Below are 5,549 nucleotides of genomic sequence, written 5' to 3'. Positions count from 1 at the left end.
TTAAACATGAAAAATTGTTATATTTATAATTTAATATATTGTAACTAAATGAACTATGTACAATCCATAAATACTTTTCTCTTTAAAATAAATAAAATTTCAAACCGAAACTGAGGCATCGCCATGTCAAAATATATATGCCGACCAGTGTACATCCAACTAATAAAGTCGCTGACGTTGCGGCACGTGTAACTGGGAACGGACGGCCAGTAACACAAATCTAGCAAAACGGTGGGAACCACAGAATCAGCACTTTTGGTCACGTAGCAGTAGCGACAGATTTAGGGCTAGCATTAAGATTGATAAAATGTAAAGTTTAGTTTTAAGTTGGAGTTGAAGGAATAAAGGAGCATAGCTCCCGAAAATATATTTTATTAAAATCAACCGTTTGTGTTAGATTAACTTATATACTTACTGAAATAAAATCTTTAAGAACTTTAATCAACGCTTCACATGTCTCAAAAATTATGTTGCTTAAACTTGCAGTTGAAATATGACTGGAATTTCAAACATTCGTATCTCTCTCCAGTTGCCAAATACCTCAATGTTACAGAGAGACGTTCAAGGGCGAAACTGCGTCTCGCGTAATAGTATTTTGTTCTTCTATATAAGGTGTTACTTTTTCCAAAAGTTCCCTATATACAGAAGGATCCATTCGGAGAAAATTTTTGCAGTCCGCCGGGCTGGACTGTTCAAGTTCCTTTAACAAACATATACATATGCGAAAAGACTGGTCTTCTTGATCGCCATTCCTTTACCCAAGTTTTTATTTGCCTTTTTTGCTTTTTTTGTTGTACTTCGTCTTCTAAAATATCAATTACAAGTGCTGCAAAAAATGCACGTGCCATGTTGCTTCGTTCACAAATAATAGAGGAATAAAGTATGATTGCATGTTCGACCGCATAAGCGAAAACCAGTTTTTTTTTTTTGCATCACACCATGTTTTCATACAAAAATGACCGTGTAAAGGCCGCTATTGAAGTAAGTTTTCTAAAAACTAACTTTATTATTAATTAATTGAAAATCGATATGAACAACCCCAATTTATTAAATTAATTATTCCTTATACGTTTTGGATACTTATATTTATATATGGCATTAATTAGTTTTTACAGTTGAATTTGCTAGAAGTTATAAATGGGTAACAAATCGAGGTAACAGATATGCTATATGCTTGTTACTGCTAACATGGTTATAGTAGTAAAAAATTAAAGAAATCTGACAATAAATCAGAGTTTCGTGAAAAGGCAATAGAACACCATGAACAATCAAAACCTATACACGATGATGCTGACCTATTTTTTGAATCATGGGCAACGAGATATTGGTACATGGATAGTTGGGAAACCTACATATGAATTCCGTTCAGATAAATGTAGTGCCAATTCCAAGGACCTTCACAATATCTCGTTTTCGATTCCATACAYTTCTTCAGGATCCACAACAGATGTTTATCCTACAACTATAACTCCAGCGCCACAAATACTTGTATCAAGAAGCAATAAGCCTCGAAATGATTATTCTCAATCAGGCTTTGAGGAATCAGCCAGATCTTTTAATGATTTTTTTACAGACGCTCAGTACCAGTAAATTTAAATTATATGTATTTGGAGTTTATTAATTTTATAGTTTAAGTCTTATACTATAGTTACATTTAACGAGAGTAACTCGATAGTCCCTAATTAAGAAACGAAATTTACCATACAAAATTCCTCTCTAGTTAATCAGAGATTAAAAATTAATCTCAGATTACACGACTAGATTAGCGGTGTTATTCCTAATTTTATCGATAATTTTTGAAAAAGAAATAAAAAGAGGAGAAATGGCAAAGTAAACAAAAATTACCGACTGCGAGGGAAAGAGATTAGTAAACTTATTTTTAATAAAATTATTATTTAAAATATTAGGAAGGAAGTTGCACTTCTTTTATGCTTGTGAGAGGAAAAATTGCCACAGATTCGTGGTGTAAAACGTAATTCTCACGTTTTTAAGGATATGTCTGTAGAAATGGCTACAAAGGGGCATGTATATTCCGCGAATGAAATTCGTTTGAAAATACAATGACAAATAAATACAGGTAAGTTTATTTAATATGCATGTGCATTTATTCATATAAAAGTTTTCAAAAAATTGAAAACAATTTTACAGAGATGAGAGGAAATCGTCCAATGGTTCTATAATGGCTTTACAAGTTTCAACCACAATATGGCTTAAGCTGTGCGGAGATATTGCTGTTAAAAATCTTCAAAACCTTCGCCTGAGTTCTTTATGATTTTCGATACTCATGCGTACAAAATTTTTACATTTTTCCATAGAATTTGCAAATTATCGATGGTCTTGATCAATCGCGACTATTGTTGGTGAATGTCAGACTACCGACAATATTTAAAATACAGTAGAATCCGGTTATAACGACTCCGCTTATAGTGTCCGTCCGGTTATTGCGACGATAACTCGATGGCTTGGTTGGTACCTATAAAAACGTCTCAGCTTTYAGCGACTAACCGCTTATACCGACAAAATTTCTCAGAATTCCACCGGATATAGCGACGAAAAAAAAATTCAGCAAAATAAGCCCACAAATGTAAGCATCAAACGACGTAATTAGAAATGTATGTAGTGAGGGATGTCCCGTTATATTTCTAGTTTTTTCTGCTTTTTTCCAATTTTCCATTTTTTTGAATGCGTAAATTCGCCAAATGTGAGTTAATGCACAAAATGCGCATAAGGAAGTCATTCAAATTAAGCTCGACACTTGTGCATTACACCTGCAAAAAGTCTCAAAAACGAAAGTGCTTCTCTGTTGAAGAAAAAATGCAAATTATTCGGCGCCTGGAAGCCGGTGAACGCAACATTACTCTGGCAAAAGAATTCTGCCTGAGTTACACAACAATTGCCACAATCAAAAAAAGTAAAGAAAAAATTAAAACGTTATTTAATAGTAATATCTTAAAGCCGAAACGCGKCAGAGCTTCAACTCAAGATCAAGTGGAAAAAGCATTGTTACAGTGGTTCATATTGCAACGCAGTCGAGGAATCCCATTATGTGGYCCACTGCTTCAAGAAAATGCAAATTTTTTCGCTAAGCAATTTAAAATTTAAAATTTTAATTGWACTGTGAGTTGGATAAGCCGCTTTAAGGTCAGGCTTAATATTGTCGGCGGTACAGTCAGTGGAGAATCTTTGTCTGTACAAAAAATCGATGTTAGCGAGTGGCTTACAAAGGTTTGGCCTATACTACGAAAAGATTTCACTGATGAGGAAATTTTTAATGCCGACGAAACTAGACTATTCTACAAATTAACTCCAGACAAAACATTAAAATTTAAAGGTGAGAARGAAAATTATTTTGAAGAATTTGAATTTAAAGGTGAAAAATTCACTGGAGGTAGGCTGTACAAGGAAAGAAGAACTGTGCTTGTTGCAGCCAATATGAGTAGTAATATTAAAAAGCATTTATTGGTTATTGGAAAATCAAAGCGACCTAGATGCTTTAGAAATGTTCAGTCTTTGCCTGTTGACTACTATAGTAATCGCCGGGCATGGATGACATCTACAATTTTTATTAATTGGGTACGGGATTGGGATGCTGAGCTTAAAAMGCAGAAAAAGAAGATATTGCTATTAGTTGATAATTGTTCAGCCCATCCCCAAAATAATGACCTTACGAATATCACTTTAGTTTTCCTTCCACCAAATACGACATCTGTATTACAACCAATGGATCAAGGCATAATTCGAGTGATTAAAGCAACTTTTCGGAAAAATCTTGTACTTAAAATAACATGAAAACAAAGATGAAAATTACTCGAAAATAACCATATTTGATGCCGTTTTAATGATAAATGATGCATGGCAACAACTTTCACCATTGACAATGGCGAATTTTTTTAATCATTCTGGGCTTGCAGAAGAAAATTTAGATGGTTTCAGCAGCTCATGCTCATATTGAACTTGAAGATGACATTCCTCTATCGGTTTGGGCAATAGCTCTAAAAAATCAGCTACCGATTTCAAAGAAAGAACTGGATGAATATGTTCTTATTGATATTGATGTGGCGACTTGTGAAGAACCTTCCGAAGAGTGAATTGTTGAAAATATATTAGATGATGGACAGGGCAGCGACGACAACGTGGAAGATCGAAATAAAGATGGGTCAGCACCTAGCGTTTTGGAGGCACTGAAGACTGCAGAACTACTAAATAGTTTTGTCCATTCGAATTTTAATGACGAGAGTTTAACGCACAGCATCTCTCGTTTAAATAATGCGGTGCGCGACTSTTTTTACATGTCAAAAGCGACTGTAAAACAATCAAAAATTACTGATTATTTAAATTAAGAATAAAAAGTAAAAGAAAACAAATTAATCTAGTTATATTCAGTTTATGAATATCCGTTATATGTATACGACCTATTTTGAAAAACCAAGGTATTGAATTAAATTTTTTGTTTTGATTTAAAAATAAATTTGWTTTATTTTAACAGCCTATTACGAACATGGCTCCTTCTGGTTATTGCGTCCTCCGGGTATAACGACGTAAAATSGTGAAAGTCGTTATAACCGGAATCTACTGTAATTTTCCCAAAATTACATTTAAAGCGTTATACTGCAAAAACAATTAGCTACAACGAGTTTACAGTTCAGAAGTGGGATAAACTCCAAAACTGCAAACACTTGTATAAGTATGTAAAAAACGATACGAGGTMTACAGCAACGGAGAAATGGCGAAAATCAGCGATTTAAAAGTGGAACAATTGAAGAGGTTCGAGAGAGTCAGTTAACGACGACTGGCACACGGGATCAGTTGTTGCAACGTCTTAGCGCATATGAGGAGTCCGACGAGGTGGACATCCAAGAAATTAACGCTACAGAGGATTCATCCGAGATATCAACACAATTGCAGCAGGATATGAAGCAGTTACGCGAAATGATGGTACAGCTATTACAACCACAAAACAACGGCACTGGTACAGCCAGCACGCAAAAGGTACAAACGGTACAGAACGCAGCTAACGACGATAGCGCAGTCGCARTCAACGACGGTGCAGGCGTTCAAAGTCACGCCACTGAAATYATTTCAGGGAACGACGACAGCACAGTGTCAACTAATAACAAYGGTATGGAAGGCATACACGCAACAATTATTGTACCAATTTCATTGAATTGTAAAACTGATTGTTACGTATATGGGGCAGTTGTATGAGTTGTACCAACTGATTGGATGAAAATCAAAATTTTTTGATATTTTATCAAGTTGGTTGTGTTAGTTGGATAGTGTTTGGGTTGGTCGTTGTAACGATTTCGCCATTTTATTTAGGCATTCAAAGAGAGTGCGTCTACGGAGCAAAGTGTTAAACAAAATAAAGTTAATAAGTAAATGCTGAGGTAACCTACAAATATGCTACTAAACCAAAAAGTGTGCCAAAAATCTTAGTTAAAAGAWTAGACAATGAAGATACATCAAATATGAAGGAAAATGTTATACACTACTTAGATAAAGAGACAAAAATCCAAACAAGAAAATTAAATACTTGGAAAAAAGATGAA

General features: G+C 34.6%; 1 pseudogene; it reads left to right on the top strand.

Moving 5' to 3' along the window:
- Positions 1–3,720: 3,720 nt before the first annotated feature.
- On the top strand, positions 3,721–5,119 carry LOC108977221 (annotated as a pseudogene).
- The last annotated feature ends 430 nt before the right edge of the window (positions 5,120–5,549 follow it).

This window comes from Bactrocera latifrons, unplaced genomic scaffold, assembly GCF_001853355.1.
Source record: "Bactrocera latifrons isolate USDA-ARS-PBARC rearing strain unplaced genomic scaffold, ASM185335v1 scaffold_856, whole genome shotgun sequence".
NCBI classification, from domain to species: Eukaryota; Metazoa; Arthropoda; class Insecta; order Diptera; family Tephritidae; genus Bactrocera; species Bactrocera latifrons.
The sequence above is the reverse complement of the archived record's forward strand: the minus strand, read 5'-3'. Positions and strand labels throughout refer to the sequence as shown.